The sequence below is a fragment of the Piliocolobus tephrosceles genome, chromosome 3 (genome assembly GCF_002776525.5).
Source record: "Piliocolobus tephrosceles isolate RC106 chromosome 3, ASM277652v3, whole genome shotgun sequence".
Lineage (NCBI taxonomy): Eukaryota > Metazoa > Chordata > Mammalia > Primates > Cercopithecidae > Piliocolobus > Piliocolobus tephrosceles.
This window is the reverse complement of record NC_045436.1, coordinates 29,484,711-29,504,519: the sequence shown is the minus strand read 5'-3', so window position 1 is coordinate 29,504,519 and position 19,809 is coordinate 29,484,711.

Genomic DNA, 19,809 nt, shown 5'->3' with positions numbered 1-19,809 from the left:
CATAGGACTGGCAGCAGGGAAGGCATGTCTGTTGGCAGAGAATATTCAACAAGATTTAGGGACTCAATGTCCCCAACTTCATCCCAATCAATGCCCTCACTTTAGCAGTAGACACCCTGTGAAATGGGATTTCAGTTTGTGCTATAATCCATCCAGCTGCAGAATGAGGCTCTGGATTTGACTTTTACCAGTTTCAGCTCTGTAGTTACCTGGGATAAGAGTCTCCTTCAGGAAACACACAGAAGCTTTCAGGTCCCTTGTGTAGCCTATGAGCTTGGAATTCTGGTTGCTGAGTTCATCCTTGTCTTGCATCATCTTTTCTAGCAGCATTAGGAGCAACCATCCAACTTCATTAAATCTGCTAGTTTTCCAAAAAGGTTTGAAAGTATCATATTCACAGTCACACAACTTCTAGAGTATAATAGGTGATTGATTAAAAGTGTCCAATAGAGATATTTTGCATATACTGGATCATGCCATGGAACTCTCAGTCCATCAGTGCTCTTACTACTAGAAATGGGCTCATTTATACTGGGGAGGGCAATCGCTTTACTCAGTCTATCAGGTTCAAAGGTTAATTTCATTGAGAAATATCCTCACAAACACACCTGGAATAATGTTTAACCAAGTATCTTTCATGGCACCAGGTGAATCAGTCAAACCAACTCTTAAAAAATGTAGTCATCCTGTTGCTTCTAAATGTAATTTAATTTTTTCCTAAGTTTGTGTTAGCATTTTTTTCTGAAGTTTTCTTATCTGTATATTTTTTTATTAAGAATATTTTGGTTTCTTTTTACAGCAAAATATGGATCCTCCTTTTTATTGTTTTCTGCAATTATATACTTGGCAAGTTAAATACCTTGGACAACATTTACGAAATTAACATTATCTAAATATATCTCTTGTAGCTAACATTTCTGAAATGATTGTAAAACTGTTTTTAAAGATTTTCTTTGTCCTTTATATTCTGTAGACTTACTATAACTAGGTTATATTTTTAAACATACTGTCTCATAATCTGTGTGTATTTTTATTTTGAAGTTTCACTTTTTTCAACTGTGAAATATTCTTAGCCAGTAATCCTATTATATTATTTGCTCTAATCTTTCCTTCTGAAAATTCTATATATTAATAGTTTAGAGCCTCTTAAGCAAATTTTCATGTATTTCAAATTTTCCATATTTAGTCTCATTCTCTTTGGCTTATTCTGAATGAATTCTCTAACACTGTCTTCAAAGTCATTTAATTTTTGTGTTTATTCTAGAATATTCTACATCTATGGAATTTTTTAATAAGATAAGTATATTTCTAATACTTCCAATTGATTATTTTGGATGTTTTCTGATTTTGATTCAAATATCCCATTTTTTCTTTTGATTTCTTGTTGTTTTTACAGATATTTTCCTTCCTCCATTTCTCTGGGTGTGTACATTCTACTTATTTTTAAGCTTTTTGATAATGAGTTGTAATTTACGTATTACTGGTGAAATAATGTGATTATTCAGTTGTCTGGCTGTTGTTCTGTAATACTAATTTTTAATGGACTTCTAATTTTAATATCCATGTTCTTTAATGCATTTTACTTTTTTATGTCTATGCTTATCCTTTTTTGTCTGGTAGTTTTGCAGTTATGTCAACTTTTTCCTTCTAGATTCTATTTATGAATAACTAGTTTATACTGGCAGGTGAGGTCAGAATTTCTTTCCTTTGGAGATACTGGGGATTTAGGGAACAGTCTCTCAGTTATGTATGCTTAAATTTTTTACTCTCATCCACCACTAGCAAATGTGCTGCTCTATAAGCCATAGACCTAGGAAAATACTCAATTTTCTTTAACTTCATTCCCTGAGCGAAGCCCACTTTAAGACCTTCCCTGACACTTTTCTGCTCTATTCGCCACTGTACAAGTAGGTTATTTTGGATTCACAGCTGCTGTCCATTGCTGCCTGTTTCAAAACAGAAGCCCAACCAGCCAAGGCTTCAGACTATTATCTATCACTGTGGCCCGAGACTCCCATTAATTAGTTTATTTTTATTTTAATGTATTTTCTTTCAATGTCACCTTTAAGAAACATTTATGGAAATCATAGACTGTATTTCTCAAAATCCCCAAACACTTAAAAATACTTTTACATTTTCCCCCATTTTAATTATTCTCACCACATTTGTTCTCAATTGCTAACTCTTGTGACTGTAACTACTGCCATTTTAACATTGCATATATTTCAAATGCAGGAACAGTATGTATCATAAATGAAGAAAGTCAGAAGTAAAATAGTGACATGGAGACTGAGAAAACAGAAATAATATATAATGAAAATTTGTGGCTTCTTCCAGTGTTAGCCAGTGATACAAAACTGCTGCTTCTGGGACTTTGATATTTAGAATTTAATAGAAAATGAGAAAAAACACATAAGTCCGTGTTGAAATAGCTTAAGCATTTTAAAGAAGTAGGCAGACACACTTCACTAACTTTACTTTTCATTGATGACAGCAAAAGAGGGTTCATGTTTTATATGAATGCATATATTTGGTTAATGCCTGTTAAGTCTAAATTAACTAGAGGTCAAACTGCACTCTAAAATGCCTTTTATAATTTGTAAGTAAGCATTACATGATTTTTCTAGTTAACAAAAATAATCATTGACATGAATAGAGTCTGATTAAGAGTTTGGTTAGAAGGTTTCAAAAATTTTAACAGAACAAGTTAATTTCAATGAAATCTCACAGGAAATTGCTAAATTAAACAACAACGATGACACAGGTACAAGTTGACCAGCTATGCCTAAAGCCTGGATTAAGTAGGTGACTCAGTGGAAATTTTCTCCTTTCGTTTGTTCCCTCTTATCAGTCAGCAGTTAAAAATAAAAATAAAAAATAAAAGCATTAATTTGAAGGTAGAAGTCACCATGAATGTGGAGATAACAAAGTACTTTCAGTCTGAACTTGAATTATTCTGAAGAAATGACTACTCTTTTTGACTGGAAAGGGGAAATTGCCTGTGGATTGCAGACTTTATATCTGTAAATCTCATCCAGTGCCTTCCTCAAAAATTTATTTTTCACTTATTGAAGACCCATTCTTTCCTATAAATAAAAGGGAATGATTAAATTTGAATTTTATAGAATGCACTTCTATCTACTCATTGATATATTAATTTATTAAATTGCTTCATATTTTCCTGCAGTTATTTTTTTACTCTGACCAGGTGCCCTATTAAATGAAAGTCATCTGACAGATGGCTCAAGTGCAGTAAGAGACAGAGTCTGGATAGTTTGGCAAGTTCTAAAGTGTGGATGGAAGAAAAGCAGCATTATAGAACAGCTGATCCTGAAACAGAGATTGCTCTTTTCAATGTTTTATTCTTTTTGCAATGTCTGAAAACCTTGACTGACAAGAGTGGACTGTAGGCAGCATGAGGTCAAAGGTGTACGTGAAATCTTGCCGTTGATTCATGTTTTCAATCAGGATCGGCTTACACTACTGTCTAGTTGGTGTTATTATTGCAGTCTATTAATTCTGACTTGCCTTTCTAAATTTTCTTTACTCTCAATATGAGGAAAAACATGAAAAGAAATAAAAAAGAGAATAAGGTTAGAGAGACAGGGGAACTCCTGGTGAAGGGCAATAAAGAGCAATTGAATGCAAAGTACAGTCCTTTGTTGTCTACCTGGAGTGAAAGACTTTTCCTTTCAAAAGAATGAAGTGGTGAAAAGGAAACAGAGTAAAATGACACAGATATTATTCTTCAAGTTATGGTGGCTCTTTGAAATTGTCATTTTATATTTCTTTTCATTCTAATTCTGAATTAACACAGTAAAACGAGGAAGAATATCTTTGTTTCTAACTTTATTTACTTTATATCCTATACATTGAAATAGTAGGTGAAGGGTTACATATAGATATATTTTAATAAGATACATTTTTCTTTTAATAAGGCTTATTAATTTTTTTTGTCCCATGGAATGAACAGTTCCCCTACAGTCCACTCTTGTCAGTCAAGGTTTTCAGACATTGCAAAAAGAATAAAAGAAAAAAAAGGAATGAATATTTATGTTTCCCCACAATACATATGTTGAAAGCTCATCACCGCTGTAATGGTATTAAGAATTGGCTCAAGCCTGTAATCCCAGCACTTTGGGAGGCCGAGACGGGTGGATCACGAGGTCAGAAGATCGAGACCAGCCTGGCTAACACGGTGAAACCCCGTCTCTACTGAAAAAATACAAAAAACTAGCCGGGCGAGGTGGCGGGCGCCTGTAGTCCCAGCTACTCAGGAGGCTGAGGCAGGAGAATGGCGTAAACCCGGGAGGCGGAGCTTGCAGTGAGCTGAGATCCGGCCACTACACTTCAACCTGGGCGACAGAGCGAGACTCCGTCTCAGAAAAAAAAAAAAAAAAAAAAAAAAAGAATTGGGACCTCAGGGAGGTGATTAATCACCTTATAAAAAAGGTTCCAGGAAGCCGCTTTGCCCTTTCCAACATGTGAGGACCCAGCTAGAAGATGCCATCTACGACAGAAATTGGGACTTCTCCAGACAGTGAATCTGCCGGCATCTTGGTTATGGAATTCACAGCTTCCAGAACTGTCAGAAATAAATTTATGTTGTTTGTTATAGATCCTATGTATGGTATTTGTTACAGGATCCCAAATGACTGACAAGGTGCCATCCCATTTATTGAGAAAGTAGGATGCATTCAAGTAATTTAAAAAAAAATGGGAATCAGCATTTTAGATTGATCAACCAACTCATTAGACACCTTGGACACATTAATCAAATTAAAAGGTTTATTAAAATTATCATATTTTTATCTTTGCAAATGGACAGATAATTATGATTATCAAAAAGAAATAAAAACAGTAACTCACACTGTTTACTTATTTCATTATTATTTATTTAATAAGTATGAAGATTATTGAGCAATATGTCCAGTTTTGTTTACAGATATTATTTACTTCCAATACTTCTACAAAAGTATAAAGATAACACTCATGACTTTCTAAGTCAACTTTTCTAAAAATAAAGTCGAAACTTCCCCAGGAGTACTTGGAGGACTTTTTACAAATTCAGATGACTAGGCTAATTCCAGACATATTAAACCAGTATATTTCTGAAGTAGAATTTGATAATCTGCATTTTGATGAAATTCCTAGGTAATTTTTATGTATAAAAAAATTGAGAACCATTATATTAATTGATTAGTTACATATGGCTAATACCAGTATTGTATGCCTAACTTAAATTCAAAGGCATATTTCCTATAGATTTTTTAGTAATACAGTTAATTTAAGAAGAAAACTATAAGAGTATCAAATTTAAAGAGACTGAGGAATTCTTGTGTGTTTTTTGTAACCAAAATACTTTTTAAAGTAAATTTAATTTACATTCATAGAAAGAAGAAAATATATTCCCCAAATCTAATTTTGTCTCAACTGTTTTTTCCCCAATGTTTGTCTCCCATTTTAAGAACTGCATTTAAAAGCAAAATAACCAAGTATTGTATTATTAAACTGGAGTCTGAATTGCCTAAAAAAATTGCAAATAAATGAAGACTCCATTGGAAAAGAACAGAATTTCCCATGAATAAATGTAAGGAAGCTTAATAGATACGTTGAAACAGAGCTTAATGATCTAAAATTGACAGTGAAGTTGATACAGGCAATTCCATGTATGCCAATGTTGAGCTATAAACTATTTTCTTTGTAAATAGTTTTACTCGAAGAATGCTTCAGTTCCCAAATTTCTCTAAAAGCAGAAGGTAACACTTGTCAGAGTCTATAAGAAGGTTTGTATTTTTAGTGTTCTCATATTTTTAGCATTCAATATTAATGTTTATCAAGCTAATTTTCAAATATGAAAGGAAATGCTTAATAGTTTAAGTATTTTGTTCCTGTTGTTCTTGTTTGAGATATATTCAGTGCTAGTTTAAAATCTACACTAAAAAGTTATTTTTATTAATAACTTTCTGAATATTTTTGACAATATAAAATGCATAAAATACTTAACATGCAGTAATAATTATGCTTAATATTTTGAGATACGTTCTTCTAGTCTTCTATAAAACCATATGTGTACGTATATTAGTGAAGGTTCTCTAGAGGGACAGAACTAATATGATATCTATCTACCTATCTATCTATCTTAATCTTATAAATACACATACATATAAAGGGGAGTTTATTAAGTATTAACTTACACGATTAAAACGTCCCACAATAGAGTGTCTGCAAGCTGAGGATAAAGGAGAACCAGTCTGAGTTCCAAACTGAAGAACCTGGAGTCCGAGATTCAAGGGCAGGAAGCATCCAGCACAGGAGAAAGAGGTAGACTGGGAGACTAGACCCGTCTTGCCTTTTTACGATTTTCTGCCTGCTTTATATTTGCTGAAAGCTGATTAGATGATGCCCACCAAATAAAGAGTGGGTCTGCTTTCTCCAGCCCACTGACTCAAATGTTAACCTCCTTTGGCAACACCCTCACAGACACACCCAGGATTTATACTTTGTTTCCTTCAATCCCATCAAGTTGATACTCAGTATTAACCATCACAATATATCGAAATGATTTTTTTGAATGAATAATATCTTTTCTTTTTTAAACTATTAAGTTCAAGTTTCCATGTGCAGTTTTGTTATATAGGTAAACTCATGTCGTGGCGTTTGTTGTGCAGATTATTTTATCACTTTGGTACTAAGCTTAGTATCCGATAGTTTTTTTTTTTTTTTTTTTTTTTTTTTGGTCTCTCTCCCTCCTCCCACTCTCCACACTCAAGTAGGTCCCAGTGTCTGCTGCTCCTCTTCGTGTCAATGTGTTTTCATCCCTTAGCTCCAACTTATAAGTAAGAACATGCAGTATTTAGTTTTCTGTTCCCGCTAAGGATAATGGCCTCCTGATACATCCACATTGCTGAAAATGATGTGCTCTCATTATTTTTTTTATGGCTGCACAGTGTTCCATGGTATATATGTAACATATTTTCTTTATCCACTTTACCATTGATGGACATTTAAGTTGATTTAATGTCTTTCCTACTGTGAATAATGATACAGTGAACATATACATGGATGTGTCTTTATGTCAGAATGATTTATATTCCTTGGGGTATATATCAAATGATGGGATTGCTTAGTAGAATGTCATTTCTCTTTCTAGCTCTTCGAGGAATCCTCGCACTGGTTTTTACAATGGCTTAACTAATTTACACTCCTATCAACAGTGTAGAAGAGTTCCCTTTTCTCCACAATCTTACCAGCATGTTGTATTTTGAATTTTTAGCTAAAAGCCATTCTATTTGGTGTGAGATGGTTTCTCATTGTGGTTTTTATTTGCATTTCTGTAAAGATGAGTGATGTTTAGCGTTTTTATATGTGCTTGTTGACTGAATGTATGTCTTCTTTGCAAAAGTGTCTGTTCATGTCCTTTGCCTAATTTCAATGGGGTTGTTTGTTTTCTTTTCCTGTAAATTTAAGTTCCTCATACATGCTGGATATTAGACCTTTGTCAACGCATAGTTTGCAAATAATTTTCTTTCATTTTGTAGACTGTCTGTTTATTCTGTTGATAGTTTCTTTTACTCTGTAGAAGCTGTTTATGGTCATTAGATCCCATTTGTCAATTTTTGCTTTCGTTGCAATTGCTTTTGGCATCTTTGTCACAAGATCCTTGTCTGCTCCTGTGTCCCAGAATGGTATCGCCTGAGTTATCTTCCAAAATGTTTATACTTTTGGGTTTTAGATTTAAGTCTGTAATCCATCTTGAGTTGATTTTTGTACATGGTGTAAGGAAGGGGCCTAGTTTCAATCTTCTGCATGTGGCTAGCCAGTTATCTCAGCACCATTTAGATTAGATCCACTTGTTTTTATCAGCTTTGTCAAGTATCTGATGGTCGTAGCTGTGTGACCTTATATCTGGGCTCTCTATGATGTTCCATTGGTCTATATGTCTTTGTACCAATATCATATTGTTTTGATTACTGTATCCCTATAGTATGGTTTAAAGTCAGGTAATGTGATACTTCCTGTTTTTTTAGTTTTGCTTGGGATTGTCTTAGCTATTCAGCTCCTTTTCTGGTCCATGTGCATTTTAAAATAGGATTTTTCTGTCTGTTTTTGTTTGTTTGTTTTTTAGTTCTGTGAAGAATGTCGTTGCTAATTTAATTGGAAAGCATTGAATCTGTAAATTGCCTTGGGCACTAAGGCCATTTTAATGATATTGATTCTTGCTATCCAAGAGCATGGAATGTTTTTCCATTTGTTTGCATCATCTTGGATTTCTTTGAGTAGTGTTTTATGAATCCTTATTGTAGAGATCTACCACCTTTCTGGTTAATTGTATTCCTCAGTATTTTATTCTTTTTGTGACAATTGTGAAGGTGACTGAATTCTTGATTTGGCTCTCTGCTTGATTGTTGGTATATAGGAATGCTACTACTTTTTGTACGTTGATTTTGCAACCTGAAGCTTTGCCAAAGTTATCAACTCAAGGAACTTGTGGGCTGAGACTCTGAAGTGTTCTAGATGTAGAAATAATTATGTTGTCTGCATACAGGGATGTTTTGACTTCCTCTCTTCTTTGGATACCCTTTATTTCTTTCTCTCTCCTGTTTGCTCTGACCGGGACTTCTAATATTACATTTAACATGGATAGTAAGAGAAGGCATCTTTGTCCTGTGAAAGTTTTCAAGGGCACTGCTTCTAGTTTTTGCCAATTCAGTATGATGTTGCCTATGGCTTTGCCACAGGTGTGTTCCTTCAATTTCTAGTTTATTGAATGTTTTTAACATGAAGGAGTGTTGAATTTTAACTAAAGCTTTTCTTCTGCATCTATTGAGATAATCATGTGCTTTCTCTTTAGTCATGTTTATATGATGAACATGAACACATTTATTGGTTTGTATATGTTGAGTCACCCTTCTATCCCAGGGATAAAACCTATTTGATTGTAGTGGATTAGCTTTTTGACATGCTGCTGGATCTTGATTATTAGTATTTTGCTGAGGATATTTTGCATTGATGTTCATCAGGGATGTTGGCCTGAACTTTTCCTTTTTTGTCGTGTCTCTTCTAGGTTTTGGCATAAGAAAGATGCTGGCCTCAGAATGAGTTAGGGTGCAATCCTCCTCCTCCATTTTTTGGAATAGTTTCAGCAAGAATGATACTATATTTTCTTGGTACTTCTGGTGGAATTCGGCCATAAATCTGTCTAGTCCTAGGCTTCTTTTCTTTCTTTCTTTTTTTTATTGTTAATAGGTTATTTATTACTGATTCAATTTCCAAGCTTATTATTGGTCTTTTCAGAGAATCTATTTCTATGTTTTCCAATAAAGCCACCTATTCTTTTTACCTTTTTTACTTAGTACTTTAAAAGCCTTTCTCTACCTTCTCATGAGAGTCATTTTTGAGCAAATTACCTAGTGGCTGCAATAATAATAAGCTATAAGGACATATACTGTTTTTACTTAAACATGTGTTTCTATTACTAGTACATATTATGTACTCTTGTCAATATGTTCATACTGGGTATATTGGCCTTTGTCTATTTCATACCTTAATGGGAAGTTTTCTGCATAGAGGTGCATAGAAATGAAATTAGACATGGAAGTAGTATCCTGCTTTATTTACTCTACTTGATGTATATCAGCAATAAAATTTCAAAAGATAAGAAAGAATATGTGACTTTGGATTGAAATCTATGACACCCATTTTTTTTTGTGTCCAAAAATGTACACTTATTTACATAATAAAGTATTGTTTTGTAAATTCTTAGAAGTGGACACATGCAAGACAGCTCTTAATCTGACAAATTTTTGAAAGTATGATAATATCCAGAGTTGGCAAAAGTTTTGGGGAAAAGACTACATATATATACTGCTGATAGGACTATACAATTTCAAAGCTTCCTTAAAAGTAATTTGGAAAATATTTTATAACCATTGCTAGAACAGTATTATAATAATATTTAAGCTAATACAGAAAAGACAGAGGCTGGTTTGACTTTCTGACATTTTCATAAGAAATTAGAAGATATTTTATAATGAAAGAATCAGAAGACAACTACAGAAGTTTCCTATAGAAATGAAAATCCATTTTCAGATTACACTATCTCATCATCTTTGTATCCTTTCAACACTGTCCTTAGCCCAATATCAGAGATGTTTGGCCCCAGAGATTTTATATTCTATAAATGTCCATTTTCACACACTCTTCCATGAAACCTAAAACTTTTCCATATGATTCTGGATTTTATTTATAATTTGGCACCAAACACATGATAAGAAGTACCAGGTCTTCTTGCAGTAGCCCAGCCTAATAAAACACAGTTAATACTACAGATTACCTTAGGAAAATGTGAAAGTGAGCATTTTTAAGACAGTTCTTAGGAGTAGAATTTTAGTTAAAGTATGATTTTTAAGAATATAAATAAAGAGTTTTTCATAATTCACAAATGTAATTTTACTATATTAGTGGAACTTAGTTAAATGTATCATAAAACCTGAAGAAATTTGTCTATGTTAATGATAGATAAGCTGCTAGCAATAATAATATCTATAAGACTCTTTAAATGAAAACACTATTGCCTGTTTCTCAAAGAAATAGAGAATATGGTCATTAACTCTGAAACTTAGAACAATACAAGATCATCTCATGAGTGTTTTATTAGCTAAATTAGCCATTAGAGATGTCCGAATGCTTTTTAAATATTTGAAGACTTCATAACTGACTGTTTCAATTTGATTTTAAAAGTTTTGTGAAGATGATAATAGTAATAATTCTGCCGCCTTAACATTGCATATATTTTTAATACGCTCTACCTTATGTGGACACTAAGTCATGTTATGGGTATTTATGAATGTTTAAAATAGTTCAATTTTATTATTTAATTTATAGTGCATTAAAATCAGCTACATTCCTAATTTTAAAATTTATAACATTTTTGGAGCCCACACATAATGCTAATGGCATTTCATTATTAATTCCATTAATCCACCTCAAAAATCCTATGAAAGGCGAAACTATTTTTTGTTTTTGCCAATGAGAAACTTGAGGCAAAAAAAGCTTAAACAACTTGCTGAAAGTCAAACTTAGAGCTAAATGGCCATGCTATAAATAATCTCAGCTATATCAGAAAAATGTGTGTGTGCACTTGTGTGTGCATGTAGACAAAGAAAAAGTGCACATACATAAATAATAAAGCAAATGTAATATTAGGAGGTTGAGCTGGGGAAAGAGTATATAAATATTCTTTGTATTATTATCACTATTTAATTTTTCTGTTTGAAATTATTTCTAAATAAAAATCTTTTAAAAACCTGACCAATTCTGAAATATCTATTTCTTTCCATGTACATATTTAGAAATGAAAGCTATGTGGATACCACGAAAATCTTATATAAAATATATTACAATTTTATGGAAAGAATAAATACCATATTTTAGATGTCATAAATAATAATTTTAAGCAATGAAAGCTCGAGAGAATGAGAAGATAAAACACAGACGGGGAGAAAATATTTGCAAAAGACTTATGTAATAAAATACTGTTATCCAAAACATACAAATAACTCTTAAAGCTCATCAACAAACACAGACAACCCAATTTACAAATTGGTGAAAGATCTGAACATACATATCACAAAAAAGATACACAAATGACAAGTAGGCATATCAAAAGGTACACAACATCATCTGTCATTAGGAAACTGCAAATTAAAAAATGAGATATGACTACATATCTATTGGGATGGTCAAAATCCAGAAAACATTGATGACGCTAAATCTTGTTGATGATGTGGAGTGAAAGGAACCCTCATTTATGGCTGATAAAAATGTCAAAGGGTACAGGCCACTTCAAAAGAGTTTGGTATTTTAGTTTCTCAATCATGCTCCTTGGTAAACCCTGCACACAGATATATATAGTAGCATTATTCATAATTGCCAAAACTTGGAAGCAGTCAAGATGTTTTTCAGTAGGTGAACATATAAACTAACTGTGGTATCTCCAGACAACGTAATATTGTTTAGCACTATAAAGGAACGAGCAATCAAGCCACAAAAGGCATGGAGGGAACTTAAATGCATATTATTAAGTAAAATAATCCAATCTGAAAATGTTATATACTGTATGATTCTAACTGTATGACACTGGAAAAAGCAAATCTGAGAATACAGTAGGAAGATCAGTGGTTGCCAGGTGTTGGGGCAAGGGAAGGATGAATAGGCAGAGCACAGACGATTTTTAGAAGAACGAAACTATGTTAAAATAATATAATGGTGGATGCAAGTCATCGTACATTGTAATATTTACTATAAAACCCATAATATGTACAATACCAAGGGTGAATCCTAATGTAAACTATAAACATAAAGTAATAATGATGTGCCAATATACTTCATAGATTATAACAAATGGATTACTCTGGTTTGAGATGTTGATAGAGGGAGAGGCTGTGTGTGTGGAGGCGGGAGGTATGGGGTATTCGCAGTATATTCTGCTCAGTTATGCTGTGAACCTATGACTGATCCCAAATTAAAGTTTATTTAAAAAAAATTTTTTTTCCTGTGCTTGATTTGTTATATTACCACTGGTTGTAATACTTAGCAAGCCTGTAGTTGTTTAATTAATAATGTATTAAACACAATAAAAACAATCATTTGATAATTTAATTATTACTGCTTTATCAGTTGCATAAAAATTGGAAGCTTAAATATGGATATCCATTTTTTTTTTTTTGGTAATTTTATGGAAATAATTAGTTATTAGTTTAATGTGACCATTCTGGTTAAAGTCATGAAATCCTACATTTCTCTATATCTAAATGAAGAATGTAGAATTTTTTATGAATACCTAATAGTCAAATATATTTATAAAGTACATGTGATATTTTGATACATACATACAACATGTAATGATCAGTTACAGTATTTACAATATCTATCACCTCAAACATTTATCTTTTTCTGGAACATTGCAAATATTCTCTTCTAGCTATTTTGAAATATGCTATATATTGTTGTTAACGGTAGTCGCCTTACTGTGCTATCAAACAGTACAGCTTATTCCTTCAATCTAATCATATGCTTATAGTCATTAACCAACTTCTCTTCACCCCCACCTCCCTGCTTGGTCAACACTGCCGAGTCTCTGTACCCATCATTTCACTCCCTACCTCCAAAAATTTGACTTTTTAAGCTCCCACATATGAATATTATTTCACTTAACATAATGACCTCCAATCACATCTATGTTGCTGCTAACAACAGCGTTTTATTTTTTTATGGCTGAATACTATTCCATTGTGTATGTATACTACAGTTTCTGTATCCATTTATCCATTGATGAACAATTAGGTTGATTCTACATCTTGTCTATTGTGAATAACGCTACATTTTTAAAACACATTTTAAAAACTGACAGACATTGAAAAAAATTCTGTTTTTCTGATAAATGTCTCTTAGATTTAAATCATATATAAAGCATTCCAATGGGTAAAAATGTAAACTATTTGGGATAAGTAAATTAACGTTTTGAATTTCAAAATTTTTTTTGTTTTGAAATTTTATGTTTCAAACTCCAGTCAAATCTTTTGTTTTAAATATAACAGTGTGGCTTAATAGCTAATCAATTTAAATTTGAACAGTCCTCCCATCTGTGTTAAAAGAGTGTTCTCAATTACATACTGAATTAAATAAGAGATAAGAAGATTCTGAGAACTCAAAATTTATAGTTTTATTACTCTGAAAAATTAAATCTAAAAATGTGTGAAAATCCACATTAGTCATTCAGTTTCAGCACATAAATGTAAATGGCTTGGAACTAAAATTCACTTCAGACTGTAAGTAATAATTACCCAGAAACATGGCATGAGCCTCATTAGATCCTACATTTAATACAAGTGAGGAGCACAAGGGACCGACACAAATCTGCACAAATAAGTGGATTATAGTATTTAATCAGCATAAAATGGTCACTATAAAGCTTCATTAAGAAGCATTTTCAAAAAAAGAAATCAGAGAAGATGATCTTGAAAATAAAATTTGATGTTGAGGTTGACAGTTGCTTTAACAAAATGCAGCTAATTTTTATGAAGCAGTCTTTTCATGTTCTTTTTCTATGTATAAGAAATTAGTGGCTTTGGGAGGCCGAGGCAGGCAGATCACTTGAGGTCAGGAATTTGAGGCCAGCCTGGGCAACATGGCGAAACCCCATCTCTACTAAAAATATAAAAATTAGAACAATCGAGGGGGTCGGAGCAAGATGGCCGAATAGGAACAGCTCCAGTCTCCAGTTCCCAGCGCGAGTGACACAGATGACAGGTGATTTCTGCATTTTCAACTGAGCTACTGGGGTCATCTCACTAGGGAGTGCCGGACAATCGGTGCTGGTCAGCTGCTGCAGCCCGACCAGAGAGAGTTGAAGCAGGGCGAGGCATCACCTCACCTAGGAAGCACAAGGGGGAAGGGAATCCCTTTTCCTAGACAGGGGAACTGAGAGACAAAACACCTGGAAAATCGGGTAACTCCCACCCCAATACTGTGCTTTACCAAGGGTCTCAGCAAACGGGCACACCAGGAGATTATATCCTACACCTGTCTGGGAGGGTCCCACTCCCATGGAGCCTCCCTCATTGCTGCTAGCACAGCAGTCTGTGATCTAACAGCAAGACAGCAGCGAGGCAGGGGGAGGGGCGCGCGCCATTGCTGAGGCTTAAGTAGGTAAACAAAACCACTGGGAAGCTCGAACTGGGTGGAGCTCACAGCAGCTCAAAGAGGCCTGCCAGTGTCTGTAGACTCCACCTCTGGGGACAGGGCACAGCTAAACAACAACAACAAAAAAGCAGCCGAAAGCTCTGCAGACGCAAACGACTCTGTCTGACAGCTTTGAAGAGATCAGTGGATCTCCCAACACAGAGGTTGAGATCTGAGAATGGACAGACTGCCTGCTCAAGTGGGTCCCTGATCCCTGAGTAGCCTAACTGGGAGACATCCCCCACTAGGGGCAGACCGACTCCCCACACCTCACAGGTGGAGTACACCCCTGAGAGGACGCTTCCAAAGCAAGAATCAGACAGGTACACTCGCTGTTCAGCAATATTGTATCTTCTGCAGCCTCTGCAGTCAACCAGGGTCTGGAGTGGACCTCAAGCAATCTCCAACAGACCTACAGCTGAGGGTCCTGACTGTTAGAAGGAAAACTAACAAACAGGAAGGACACTCACACCAAAACCACATCAGTATGTCACCATCATCAAAGACCAGAGGCAGATAAAACCACAAAGATGGGGAAAAAGCAGGGCAGAAAAGCTGGAAATTCAAAAAATAAGAGTGTATCTCCACCTGCAAAGGAATGCAGCTCATCGCCAGCAACAGATCAAAGCTGGACGGAGAATAACCTTGACGAGATAAGAGAAGATGGCCCATCAAACTTCTCAGAGATAAAGGAGGAATTACGTACCCAGCACAAAGAAACTAAAAGTCTTGAAAAAAGAGTGGAAGAATTGATAACTAGAATAATTAATGCAGAGAAGGCCATAAACGAAATGACAGAGATGAAAACCATGACACGAGAAATACGTGACAAATGCACAAGCTTCAGTAACCGACTAGATCAACTGGAAGAAAGAGTATCAGCAATTGAGGATCAAATGAATGAAATGAAGCGGGAAGAGAAACCAAAAGAAAAAAGAAGAAAAAGAAATCCCATACTTCTTGCAAAGCCTGCAAGAAGTATGGGATTATGTAAAAAGACCAAATCTACGTCTGATTGGGGTGCCTGAAAGTGAGGGGGAAAATGGAACCAAGTTGGAAAACACTCTTCAGGATATCATCCAGGAGAACTTCCCCACCTAGTAGGGCAGGCCAACATTCAAATTCAGGAAATACAGAGAATGCCACAAAGATACTCCTCGAGAAGAGCAACTCCAAGACACATAATTGCCAGATTCACCAAAGTAGAAATGAAGGAAAAAATCTTAAGGGCAGCCAGAGAGAAAGGTCGGGTTACCCACAAAGGGAAGCCCATCAGAATAACAGCAGATCTCTCAGCAGAAACTCTACAAGCCAGAAGAGAGTGGGGGCCAATATACACCATTCTTAAAGAAAAGAATTTTAAATGCAGAATTTCATATCCAGCCAAACTAAGTTTCATAAGTGAAGGAGAAATAAAATCCTTTACAGATAAGCAAATGCTTAGAGATTTTGTCACCACCAGGCCTGCCTTACAAGAGACCCTGAAGGAAGCCCTAAACATGAAAAGGAACAACCGGTACCAGCCATTGCAAAAACATACAAAAATGTAAAGACCATTGATGCTAGGAAGAAACTGCATCATCTAACGATCAAAATAACTAGTTAATATAATAATGGTCAGATCAAGTTCACACATAACAATATTAACCTTAAAAGGGAATGGACTAAATGGTCCAATTAAAAGACACGGACTGGCAAAATGGATAAAGAGTCAAGACCCATCAGTCTGCTGTATTCAGGAGACCCATCTCACATGCAGAGACATACATAGACTCAAAATAAAGGGATGAAGGAAGATCTACCAAGCAAATGGAGAACAAAAAAAAGCAGGGGTTGCAATCCTAGTCTCTGATGAAACAGACTTTAAACCATCAAAGATCAAAAGAGACAAAGAAGGCCATTACATAATGGTAAAGGGATCAACTCAACAGGAAGAGCTAACTCTCCTAAATATATATACACCCAATACAGGAGCACCCAGATTCATAAAGCAAGTCCTTAGAGACTTACAAACAGACTTAGACTCCCATACAATAATAATGGGAGACTTCAACACTCCAATGTCAACATTAGACAGATCAACGAGACAGAAAGTTAACAAGGATATCCAGGAATTGAACTCAACTCTGCACCAAGCGCACCTAATAGACATCTATAGAACTCTCCACCCCAAATCAACAGAATATACATTCTTGTTAGCACCACATCACACTTATTCCAAAATTGACCACATAATTGGAAGTAAAGCACTCCTCAGCAAATGTACAAGAACAGAAATTATAACAAACTGTCTCTCAGACCACAGTGCAATCAAACTAGAACTCAGGACTAAGAAACTCAATCAAAACTGCTCAACTACATGGAAACTGAATAACCTGCTCCTGAATGACTACTGGGTTCATAACGAAATGAAGGCAGAAATAAAGATGTTCTTTGAAACCAATGAGAACAAAGATACAACATACCAGAATCTCTGGGACACATTTAAAGCAGTGTGTAGAGGGAAATTTATAGCACTAAATGCCCACAAAGGAAAGCTGGAAAGATCTAAAATTGACACTCTAACATCACAATTAAAAGACCTAGAGAAGCAAGAGCAAACACATTCAAAAGCTAGCAGAAGGCAAGAAATAACTAAGATCAGAGCAGAACTGAAGGAGAAAGAGATACAAAAAACCCTCCAAAAATTCAATGAATTCAGGAGTTTGTTTTTGGAAAAGATCAACAAAATTGACAGACCGCTAGCAAGACTAATAAAGAAGAAAAAAAGAGAAGAATCAAATAGATGCAATAAAAAATGATAAAGGGGATATCACCACCGACCCCACAGAAATACAAACTACCATCAGAGAATACTATAAACACCTCTACGCAAATCAACTAGAAAATCTAGAAGAAATGGATAATTTCCTGGACACTTACACTCTCCCAAGACTAAGCCAGGAAGAAGCTGAATTCCTGAGTAGACCAATAGCAGGCTCTGAAATTGAGGCAATAATTAATAGCCTACCAACCAAAAAAAGTCCAGGACCAGATGAATTCACAGATGAATTCTACCAGAGGTACAAGGAGGAGGTGGTACCATTCCTTCTGAAACTATTCCAATCAATAGAAAAAGAGGGAATCCTCCCTAACTCATTTTATGAGGCCAACATCATCCTGATACCAAAGCCTGGCAGAGACACAACAAAAAAAGAGAATTTTAGACCAATCTCCCTGATGAACATCGATGCAAAAATCCTCAATAAAATACAGGCAAACCGGATTCAGCAGCACATCAAAAAGCTTATCCACCATGATCAAGTGGGCTTCATCCCTGGGATGCAAGGCTGGTTCAACATATGCAAATCAATAAACGTAATCCAGCATATAAACATAACCAAAGATAAAAACCACATGATTATCTCAATAGATGCAGAAAAGGATTTCAACAAAATTCAACAGCCCTTCATGCTAAAAACGCTCAATAAATTCGGTATTGATGAGACGTATCTCAAAATAATAAGAGGTATTTATGACAAACCCACAGCCAATATCATACTGAATGGGCAAAAACTGGAAAAATTCCCTTTGAAAACTGGCACAAGACAGGGATGCCCTCTCTCACCACTACAATTCAACATACTGTTGGAAGTTCTGGCTAGGGCAATCAGGCAAGTGAAAGAAATAAAGGGTATTCTATTAGGAAAAGAAGAAGTCAAATTGTCCCTGTTTGCAGATGACACGATTGTATATTTAGAAAACCCCATTGTCTCAGCCCAAAATCTCCTTAAGCTGATAAGCAACTTCAGCAAAGTCTCAGGATACAAAATTAATGTGCAAAAATCACAAGCATTCTTATACACCAGTAACAGCCAAACAGAGAGCCAAATCAGGAATGAACTTCCATTCACAATTGCTTCAAAGAGAATAAAATACCTAGGAATCCAACTTACAAGGGATGTAAAGGACCTCTTCAAGGAGAACTACAAACCACTGCTCAGCGAAATAAAATAGGACACAAACAAATGGAAGAACATACCATGCTCATGGATAGGAAGAATCAATATCGTGAAAATGGCCATACTGCCCAAGATAATTTATAGATTCAATGCCATCCCCATCAAGCTACCAATAAGTTTCTTCACAGAATTGGAAAAAACGGCTTTAAAGTTCATATGGAACCAAAAAAGACCCCGCATTGCCAAGACAATCCTAAGTCAAAAGAACAAAGCTAGAGGCATCACGCTACCTGACTTCAAACTATACTACAAGGCTACAGTAACCAAAACAGCATGGTACTGGTACCAAAACAGAGATATAGACTAGTGGAACAGAACAGAGCCCTAAGAAATAATACCACACATCTACAGCCATCTCATCTTTGACAAACCTGAGAAAAACGAGAAATGGGGAAAGGATTCCCTATTTAATAAATGGTGCTGGGAAAATTGGCTAGCCATAAGTAGAAAACTGAAACTGGATCCTTTCCTTACTCCTTATACGAAAATTAATTCAAGATGGATTAGAGACTTAAATGTTAGACCTAATACCATAAAAACCCTAGAAGAAAACCTAGGTAATACCATTCAGGACATAGGCATGGGCAAGGACTTCATGTCTAAAACACCAAAAGCAACAGCAACAAAAGCCAAAATTGACAAATGGGATCTAATTAAACTAAAGAGCTTCTGCACAGCAAAAGAAACTACCATCAGAGTGAACAGGCAACCCACAGAATGGGAGAAAATTTTTGCAATCTACTCATCAGACAAAGGGCTAAAATCCAGAACCTACAAAGAACTCAAACACATTTACAAGAAAAAAACAAACAACCCCATCAAAAAGTGGGCAAAGGATATGAACAGACATTTCTCAAAAGAAGACATTCATACAGCCAACAGACACATGAAAAAATGCTCATCATCACTGGCCATCAGAGAAATGCAAATCAAAACCACAATGAGATACCATCTCACACCAGTTAGAATGGCAATCATTAAAAAGTCAGGAAACAACAGGTACTGTAGAGGATGCGGAGAAATAGGAACACTTTTACACTGTTGGTGGGACGATAAACTAGTT